Source organism: Grammomys surdaster, unplaced genomic scaffold (genome assembly GCF_004785775.1).
Source record: "Grammomys surdaster isolate TR1022 unplaced genomic scaffold, NIH_TR_1.0 261, whole genome shotgun sequence".
In the NCBI taxonomy this organism is placed as follows: domain Eukaryota; kingdom Metazoa; phylum Chordata; class Mammalia; order Rodentia; family Muridae; genus Grammomys; species Grammomys surdaster.
Window position 1 is genome coordinate 1071589 of NW_021604702.1, and position 10961 is coordinate 1082549.

General features: G+C 46.4%; 1 pseudogene; it reads right to left on the reverse strand.

Annotated features, from left to right (window-relative positions):
* Positions 1-1475: 1475 nt before the first annotated feature.
* On the reverse strand, positions 1476-9079 carry LOC114627894 (annotated as a pseudogene).
* Positions 9080-10961: the final 1882 nt, after the last annotated feature.

Here is a 10961-nt window from a genome sequence, read left to right on the forward strand (position 1 = left end):
GGGAGTCCCCAAGGCCTGACACTATTACTGATGATATAGTGTGCTTACAAACAGGAGCCTAGCCTGATTAACCTTTGAAAGGCCCAACAAACAGGTGAAAGACTCAGATGATACTTACTCCCAAACAAGGGACAGAAGTCAGGGACCTCTGTGTGACCCATGCAATTGTCTCGCCAGCAAGAACGCACGCGGACACCAGGATCCTTCTGCAGCTAACGTTTATTGCGATGTGAAGAGGAAGACCCCGGGCCCTGAAAAGGCACTGCTTATATACCCCTGGAGCAGCGTGTTCATATCTGATTGGCTGCTTGCTCAGGAACGTATATTACACCCCTGGATGGGCCGTGATTTGGCACACTTTTACCATAGCACATGTGCGGTTTACTTGTTTACTTGGAGGAGCACCGGATGCCAGCGCCATCTTGTAATGGCGAATGCTGTCAGCACAAGCCACGGCTTTCCACATCTCCCCCTTTTTGTTTTATTAAGATGGAACTGCCCTTGGCCTATCTAGCGCGGTACCAATCACGACTCAAACTCAAGCCCGATCAAGCAAATTCCATCTTGGGGGAATAAGCGATCAAGGACTGATAGTTTAAGACAGTCTCCCTTACCCTACCAGGTGCAATGGAAAGAAGTCCACTGGGTGCAAGGGCTAGGGGAAACAGAGAGAGATGCAAACACCCGTCCCTGTGCAATGGAGCCATCTCCCAGGGGTGCAAGGGCTGTTTGCCTCAATATTCAGGTACCACAGCTACACAGACAAGGACCAGCCAGGCCAAGACTCCTCACTGACCCAGTGCAATGGGCAAATCCCTTGGGGTGCAACGGCTGAGGAATCTGTCTACTGGCTATTTCTTTAACATGGATAACCAAATTTCAGGAGATGAACCTTGTTCTAGGGCTGCAAGTGCTTGGGTAATAACGACCTTGTCACGTTTTTGTTGAGCTCTGAATTTGCAGACAAACCATAGCATGAACACTAATCTGCAACATAGGGCTGCACCAAACAGGCCTACTCCCACCCACTCTTAAAAGAAAGAGAAACGTGAAGAGATCCAGGAGGAGAGTCCCTCAGTCAGGGACACATCCACGCGCGTCGAGTTGATGGCCACCACAGCCGCTCTCAATTTTTTTAGTGTCTCATCGAAGTTTTCTGACCTATTCCCTGCAAGATATTGAGACAATTTCCTGGACAGATTAGCTACATTATGTCTGACCGGTATGGGTTTTGGAAAGGCAGATAATATGGCCCATCATTGTTCCCCAGATATACTAGGAACCTGTATCCCTTGGATCAGCATGAGGGCTGTCATCAGAGTTTGGAGGGTCCACCTGGGTGTCATCTTCTAATATCATGAGTCGTCGCATCAGTCGCTCTGGTAGCCAAAATGGGTTGTCTTCTTCCTGTGGAAAAACACAAACCGCTCCCCTGGATCTTATTAAAATAGGATCCAGGCCTTTCCATTGTCCGGTCAAGACATCCTTCCATTTGACCATCTCTTTTGGCCTGTCAGGCTCTAAACAGTGACGGTCAGCTGCCGTGTGGCCTTGACTGTCCAGCTTTTAAAAATTAAGGGTAAAAAGTGCTATAGAAACGGTGACTCATGGCACTGAGGGTAGAGCCTCCTCGACTCCCCCTTTTTGTTTTATTAGATAAGACTTAAGAGTGCGATGAGCCCGTTCTATAATGCCTTGTCCTTGAGGGTTATAAGGGAGACCCGTCAGATGAGTCACCTCCATTTGGCGACAAAATTGTCCAAACTTCTGAGAAGTGTAAGCTGGTCCATTATCAGTCTTGAGAATTTTAGGCTTCCCCCAGGCACTCCATGCCTAAAGGCAATGTTGGATAACATGGGCCGCCTTTTCTCCGGCCAATGGAGAAGCAATTATAATTCCGGAACAAGTATCAATGGAAACATGTAAATATTGCAATTTGCCAAAGGATGGGATGTGAGTAACATCCATTTGCCAAATCTGTAGTGGCCGAATTCCTCGTGGATTAATTCCTACATGAGGCACTGGTAAAAATTGACAGCAATTCTGACATTGAGTAACTATATCTCTAGCTTCTTTTCTAGTTATATCAAACCGACAACGTAACGTCTCTGCTGTCACATGAAATTTTTTATGAAAATCTTTGGCCAAATCCAATTTTGAGGATAGGGTGATAGCAACCAACTTTGTGGCTCAATCCGCTAGGTCATTCCCATGAGACATTGGACCTGGTAGACCTGAGTGAGCCCTAATATGTGTAATAAAAACAGGGAATCTCCTATTAACTAAAGCAAATTGAATCTTTTGAAAAACTTCCACAAGTCTACTAGATGGTCTAATTAGCCCAGCCACTTCTAAGACTTTAACTGCATTTACTACATAAAAGGAATCTGAAACAATATTTAAAGGGCCTGGAAAGGTTTCAAGAACCTCTAATACTACCAAGCATTCCACAACTTGAGGTGAGGTCTCATGGTATTGTTTAGCCATGACTTTATTATCAACTACATAGGCACCCACACCTGTTTTTGACCCATCTGTGTAAACAACCACTCCATCTGGGAGCGGCTTCTGAGATATGATATGCGGAAATACAATAGCTTGAGTTAAGGCAAATTGTAGAATGGGATGTTTAGGATAGTGATTATCTATTTGACCATTAAAGGAGGTGACCAACACGGCCTAAACATCAGAGATAGCAGTTAATATTTGAACCTGATGTGGAGTGTAAGGTACTATCAAAACCTTAGGCTCTCTTCCAAAGTGAGTAATAGCTGCTTTTAATCCCCGAAGGGCAAGCTGAGCAACTGCATCTGGATACCATTCAATAATCTTTGCAGGGGATGCATTGGGATGGATCCATAATAAGGGCCCGTCCTGCCATAACATAGCAGTTGGTAAATGTCTGGTTTTAAAGACACACAAATTAAAAGTTTTGGTCTCATCAATGCGTTTTAGCTGGGCCTCTTGCAAGGCATCCTCTACCATTCGCAGGGCACGGCTTGCAGCCAGTGTTAGTGCTCTTGGTGAGGAAATATGAGAGTCTCCTTCCAAAATGTCAAACAAAGGTTTCAATTCAACAGAGGGAATTTTCAAAAATGGTCTTAACCAATTTATATCACCTAATAACTTTTGAAAATCATTTAGGGTATGTAAATGTTCTCTGCAAATTTCTAATTTTTGAGGAACTATTTTCTCAGGGTAAATAACTGTCCCTAAAAAGGAACCAATTTCTGAAATTTGAACCTTCTCTGTGGCAATATGCAGACCCCGCTGTCCTAATGTAGCAATTAATAAAGGGTATGAGTTCTGCAAAATGGTCAATTCTTTATGGCATATAAGAATATCATCCATAAAATGAACCAAAAGCAGGGAAGGAAATTGTTTCCTAAAGGGTTCAAGGGCCATTTGTACATACAATTGACACATAGTAGGACTATTGGCCATGCCTTGAGGCAAAACTTTCCAATGATATCTCTTGTCTGGTTCAAGGTGATTAACAGCAGGTAAGGTGAATGCAAATCTTTGCCTATCTTGCGGGTGTAGGGGAATGGAGAAAACAATCCTTAATGTCTATAATTATTATCCTCCACTGCTTAGGTAAAGCAAAGAGCAGAGGTAGACCTTGTTACACTGAGCCAAACAGCCGCATCTGCGCATTAATGGCCCTTAGATCATGGAGAAGTCTCCATTTTCCTGATTTCTTTTTTATAACAAAAATAGGAGTATTCCAAGGAGAAGTAGAAGGCTCTAAATGACCAAGCTGTGGTTGTTCTTCAATCAGCCTTGTAGCAGCTTCTAATTTCTCAGAAGATAGGGGCCACTGAGGAACCCACACGGCTTCCTCTGTAAGCCAGGTTATGGTCATAGAGCCCTCAATGGCAACTAGGGAAAACCCAGACATTGTCTTCCTATATTACTTTCTTGTGAAATTGGGTTTAACCTTCCTTGTTCTTTTCTGCCAAGGACTTTTCCTTCCTTATATCCCATCCTTTTCATAATATCAATAGCTTGTTGAGAGTACTCATTAGTTAATGTCAGTCCCAAGTCTTGCAAAATGTCTCTTCCCCAGAGGTTAACGGGGAGAGGAAGCACATAAGGTATAAAGTTTCCTGTCTGACCCTCTGGTGTCTGCCAAGTCAAGGAGCATGAACTGACTGCAGGGCTGGCCTCATATCCCAACCCTTGTAAGGAGTGGGATGATTGTGTAACAGGCCATGCCTTAGGCCACCAGTTGGAGGAAATAATACTTTTATCAGCTCCTGTGTCTAAAATCCCTGTAAAACTCTTGCCTTCTATTGTTAATTGTAAAGTGGGTCTAGTTTTGAGATCCACCACCAAATGAGCAAAGTCAGTTCCTGAAGAACCAAATCCATTGGCGCCCCGGTTGATGGGAAACAATTATGCAAACTTGGAAGAATAACCAATTGAGCAATCCTATCTCCAGGGGAGATAGAAAATATGCCTTGTGGACAAGAACAGAGAACTTGAAGTTCCCCTGTATAGTCTTGGTCTATCACACCAGGATGAACCACAAGCCCCTTCAAGGTAAGAGAGGAGCGACCTAAAATAACGCCAACACTTCCCTCAGGCAGAGGACCTTTAAAATCAACTGGGACAGGTTGCACGCCCTCATGTGGCATTAGTAAGAATTGGGAGGTGGAACGGAGGTCCAACCCTGCGGAGCCTCTTGTAGCTCTGTAGCTAGAGGTGTGCCCCGGTTGCAGGCTTGTGTCCCATATTTTTTGGGGCCCTGAGACCTGGGGCTCTGATACCCGTTTTTTGGAGTGTCTTCATCTTTTCCTGCTGGGGAGGGATCATGCTGAATAATCTTTCCTTGAATGTCCCTAACCGAGCGACATTCATTGGCCCAACGATAGCCCTTCCTGCATTTAGTGCATAGCCCAGGGGTTCTCCTTTGCATGGGAGTACTACATTCTCATTTCAAATGACCCAGTTTGCCACAGTTATAGCATACTTTACGGCCGCCAGGACTTGAGTGGCTCTGGCCCTGCAGGATAGCTGCTGCCAGGCCAGCGTTAGTCAGCGGGCCTCCAAGTCCTTGGCAGACCTTTATCCAATCTGTCAGCCCTTTGCTTCTTCTAGGGGTAATAACTGTCTTGCATTCTGGCGAGGCATTTTCATACACCAGTTTTTCTATCAGTGGTTTAACTCACTCTGGGTCTCCAAAAATTCTGCCTGCTGCTTCTGTCATTCTAGCCACAAAGTCTGAGAATGTCTCCTGGGGGCTTGCAATATTTTCGTTAAATTTCCCCCAGCCTCCTCCTTCTTAGAGAGGGCTTTCCATGCTTTAATAACAGCAGCGGAGATCTGGCCATATGCTCCCCAATCATAGTTTGTCTGGTCAGCAACATACTGTCCTTGGCCTGTTAATAATTCGAAAGTCCACTGTCTCTAGTTTCCTTCCGCATTAGCGTTGGCCCTTGCCTGTGCTTGAGAAGCATCATGCCATAAAGCTTTCCATTCCATATACTGTCCCATATTAGGGAGGGCAGCTTTTGCTGTATTCTGCCAATCACTCGGAGTCATTGCCATAGTGGCAAATGTCTCAAGCTGCATAACTGTAAAATTAGCATCAACTCCATATTTGTTAACTGATTCAGCAAGTTCTTTGATAGGGGCATACTCTACAGGTGCGTGGACACGGCCTCCCCCCGTGTCCTCAAATACCGGAAAGGCTTGTAACATCCTTCTTTTGTCTTCCTTTGAAAGGAAGAAGTCTGAGCAGCACTTTTCCACATAAGGCGGAAGTGCGCTGGGAACAATAGGTTGGGAGGGCGCTACAGGCCGAGAGGCCGTGCGGTTTCTATCTCCCGTTTTCCTTTGCTTTTGATTTCGCGGTGGCGGCCGCTCATCTGGATGGTATCTTTCCTCCTCATAGCGGGCTGTCTCTTCGTGTAAGTCCTCCCCCTCAGAGGAAGTTAGCTCCTCCAACTCAGAGCCCCCAAGCCCCGAGGCCTCCAGCACCTTTATCCGATAAAGAGGTTTCTTTTTTGGGGCCTTTTCTCCTTTTCTACGTCTCTCTCCCAGGGCATCCTTTCCCTTATCTTTCGCTTCCGGGGACTGTGCGTCCTTGGAAGGGTCTTTTTTCTTAGGCGTGCCTTTTGGTTTTTCTTTGTGAGCTCCCAACCGTTTATCCTGCTCTGTTTCTGACACGCCGTCTTGCAACCCCTCTAGCACTCCCTGGCCTGCCGCTACAGTCAAGAGGCATTTCTCATCCTGCAAAACCAGAAGGAAGAGAACGAGCACTGCTAGCACAATAGCGAGAGCTTCTAGAGTTCTTGGCAACTGGGGAGGGAGACGAGATAGATCAAGGCCAAACATGCTTCTCAGAGCTTACCTTTGTCCTTCAGTTCTGAACCCTCTCCGCAAGCGGAGGGTCTCCTTGGCACCGGCAATGGTGAGTTTCCCAGGTTTCAGCACCAGCTGTGACCCGCGCAATCGTCTCGCCAGCAAGAATGCACGCGGACACCAGGATCCTTCTGCAGCAAGTGTTTACTGTGATGTGAAAAGGAAGACCCCAGGCCGTGAAAAGGCACTGCTTATATACCCCTGGAGCAGCGTGTTCATATCTGATTGGCTGCTTGCTCAGGAACGCATATTACGCCCCAGGATGGGCCATGGTTTGGCGTGCTTTTCCCATAGCACATGTGCGGTTTACTTGTTTACTTGGAGGAGCACTGGATGCCAGCGCCATCTTGTAATGGTGAATGCTGTCAGCACAAGCTGCGGCTTTCCACACCTCTGTAGTTGAATTAGGGAAAAGCTGGAAGAGGCTGAGGAGGAGGGGGACCCTACAGAAGGCCAGCAGTCTCAACTAACCCCAAGATATCTCAGACATTGGATGGATCACCAACCCGGCAGCGTACACCAGCTAATATGAGGTCCCCATCACATACACAGTAGAGGAATGCTGGGTCTGGACTCAATGAGAGAAGATGCATCTAATCCTCTAGAGACTTGAGGCCTCAAGGAGTGGGGTTGCTCTGGTGGGATGAAGTTGGGGGTATGTCATCATTCTCATGGAGATGCATGGAAGAGGTATGCTATGACAAAGAGTCAGAGGGCAGACCAGGAAGGGGATAAAGACTGGACTGAAAAAAGGGATTAAAAAATAAAAAAGATAGTTTTCATTATGTATCCTGCCTTTGAGATCATATTTTGCTCAAACAGTTTTCAGAGGGCCAATTCTCTATCCTAGAGTGTTTTCAGTAGAAGGCCTATGGAAAGAAAAGATGCCAGTCTTAACTTACATTTGTTTTCACAGTAATGTTTTTTCTCTTTTATTAATTAGTTTGTTTATAATTCAAATGTCCTTCTTCCTGTTATCCCCTCCTCAAACACATCACACCCTCCCCCCTCCACTTTGCCTCTAAGAGGGCACTCCCCTACCCACCCACCTACTCCCACCTCACCCCCCTAGCATCCCCCTTTGTTGCGGCTGCAAGCTTCAGCCAGACCAAGAACCTTTTCTCCCACTGATGCCAGTTAAGGAAGTCCTCTCATACATATGTAGCAAGAGCAATGGAGCCACTCATGTATATTCTTTGGTTGTTGGTTTAGTCTTTGTGATCTCTGAGGGTTCTCAGTAGCTGATATTTTTCTTTCTATGGAGTCGCAATCCTCTTCATCTCCTTTATTCCTTCCCTTAACTCTTTCCATTGGGGTCCTCAGGCTCACTCCAATGGTTGACTGTGAGTATGTGCATCTGTCTTAGTCAGGTGCTGGCAGAGCATCCTGGAGTGCAGCTATACCAGGCTCCTGTCTTCAAGCACTTCTTGGAATCAACTACAGGATCAGGATTTGAAGTCTACAGATTTGATGAATCCTTAGGTGGAATGGTCTCTGGATAGCCTTCCTTTCAGTCTCTACTTTTTGTCCCTGTTTCTTTAGACAGGAGCATTTCCGGATTAAAAATTCTGAGATGAGTGGATGGCCCCATCGTTGTTCTGGGGTCCATGTCTATGTAATGGAGGTGGTTTGTGGGACTGCATAAGGATATTCTGGTTCATGGCTGGGCATGGGCCTAGAACCCCAAGACTCTACATGAGAACCAACAGGAATTCGGCTGCGCCCCCAGCCCCCAGAATCCAGAGTCCTGATGTGCAGTCTCGTCTCCATAAGACCAACATTGTTCAGTCACATAGACCATTACAGCCCCTCCCAAAGTACACAGGTAGAGGGTGTGACTAGAGGCCTCAGGCCCTAGGGATTTACATACTAATGAAGGCCAGAGATCAGAGCAAAGCATTCCTCCCCAGATCCTCCCCAGATCCTCCCCTTTTCTCCCTCCCTATTTAACTCGGGACTGCCCTGAGTTTTACGGGGTGTGGGGGGTACACCCAGGTCCATCCACCATCCACCATGACAATAAACCCTTTTGGAACCAAGGACTTCCCCGTGTCATTGGAGCCTGCTGCCCCCAAAGCCTCCAGGCCTCGGGAACCCTAGACCTTTCTCATGTATGTGGGACCCACCAGCAAGGAAACCCACCAGAACTGTCCACCGCTGCGGCTCTATTTTCCCATAGTGGTCTCCTCAGGTTCTATCTCCCCTCTTTTGGATATTTCATATGTCATCCTCACTGGGTCCTGGGAGTCTCTCTGGTATCTGAAACTTTGTAGTAGTTCCCATCCCTGTTCTCTTCCCCACCCCTACTACTACACACTTCTATTGGATCCCCAATTCCTCTCCCCTCTCATTTTTCTCGGCTGTGGGTCAGCTGAATAGCCATGGAAGTACTGAGATTGGAGGTTTGTGGGCATGCAACCGGCTGATCCACAAGTGAAGAAAATGAGAAAGAGGGACTGGAGAAACCTGGGCCCAGAGGCAGCCAGGAACTGACTGGTCTCAAGCCCTTGGGCTCTCAGACCACTGAGAGGCTTCAGAAGATCTGAGGCTGGGTGCATGTCGTCACATGTCCGGCTGACTCACAGCTGAGAAAAATGGGGTGGGGGAGAAGAAATAGGCCCTGGCAGCACCCACGGGAGAGAATTGGTTACTGTACTTGCTGAGCAGAGTCAGTAGCCTGGCCAGCTTGCTTGAAGATGTGGAACTTCATGGTTGGAATGCAGAGAGCTCCTCCAGGTGAGAGATTAAGCAGCTGCAGCTTCAGTCAGCAATGAGAGAAGCACCAAATCTTGTCTGAGTCAATTCAGCACAGCACTGGACAAGCATGGCAGGAAGCTCGGCTCTGTTCTTCTTGTCCGAGCAGGGAGCAAAGCCAGTCTGGTTTTCCATGGGGGTAGGAGCAGGAGTTTCTCCAGTGGGGAGGTAGGGATCTCTTTTTGTGGCCCCAGACGCTGCAGGGGAGGGGGGCTCAGCAGAACAGAGAAGGTTAGGGGCACACAGAGCTGTGCTGTGTGAAGTAACAGGCTCACTAACCCCTAGATAGGTGCAGGAGACAGAGAGAGCCTTGGCCCTGTGTCCCGCGGGATGCTTTCAACTGTAGCAGACTGGGGAGGCCTGGTTCTTGAAGTCTGAGGGTGTCTGTGTCCTGTGTGGGTGCCAAATGTGGGAAAAAAGGCAAAGGCGGAGGTGGAGTCCAGGAGGCTTTCCATGCTGGCGGGTCCCACATACAGGAGAAAGTCTAGGGTTCCAGACTGGAGGCTTTGGCAACGGCAGGCCCCAATGACACGAGGAAGTCCTTGGTTTCAGAAAGGTTTATTTTCATGGTGGATGGTGGATGGATTTAGATGTATCCCCCCTGAAACTCAGGGCAGTCCTGAGTTAAATATTGAAGGGGATAGGGAGAGGGTCTGGGGAAGGATCTTTAATTTACTCTGCCCTCTGGACTTCATTAGTATGTAAATCCCTAGGGCCTGAGGCCTCTAGTCACACCCTCTAACTGTGCACTGTGGGAGGGGCTGTAATGGCCTATGTGACTGAACAATGTAGGTCTATGGAGATGAGACTTTTCGTCAGGAATCTGGGTTCTGGGGACGTGGCCTAATGTCTGCTGTTTATCACTTAGAGTCTCGCAGTTCCAGGCCCATGCCCAGCCATGAACCAGGATACCCTTATGCAGTCCCACACACCCCTACCCACCAACCCACTCCCACCTTCGCACCCTGGCATTTTCCTACACTAGGGCATTCAGCCTCCATAGGACCAAGAGCCTCTCCTCTCATTGATGCCTGGCAAGGGCATCCTCTGCTACATGTGAAGCTAGAGCCATGTGTCATTCCATGTCTACTCTTTGATTGGTGGTTTATTCCCTGGGAGCTCTGGGGAGTTTGGTTGGTTGACATTGTTATTCTTCCAGCAGGGTTTCAAACCCCTTCAGCTCCTCAGTCCTTTCTCTAACTCCTCCATTGGGGACCACATGCTCAGTCCAATGGTTGGCCCCAAGCATCTGCTTCTGTATTTTTAAGGATATGTAAGAACTTCTCAGGACACAGCTATATCAGGCTCCAATCTGCATCACTTGAAAATTAAATAAATAAAATATCCAATTAAAAAAAAGAAAGAATAATTCCACAAAAGCCATTTCTCTCCTCTGCTGATATTTTATAAAAGTGAAATAAATATACATAATTTAAAGTTAAAAAAAAAACCTAAAAAACAAATTTGTGTTTGTATTAGAGAAAACATCTATAAAATGTAATACTTTGGTATATTACAAGTGTCCTCACAGTTATAGAGTCTGTTCTGTCTCATACCTAGTTCCATAGATAGATAGATAGATAGATAGATAGATAGATAGATAGATAGATAGATAGGACAAAAAAAGAACAAAAAAAGTACATCACCAAGATTATCTTGGATTCCTCATGGTTATGTGTTTTGTATAAACTCACATAATAGCACCTCTTCAGCTAAAATATTATTTTTAACAGTAGTTAATTTATTTTTCTCTAAAAGGTTATTTTTAATGAAAAATATGTTTAAATTCATAGCATGAGTGCATGCATAGTGATTTGTTTGGTTAAAATATAATCAGC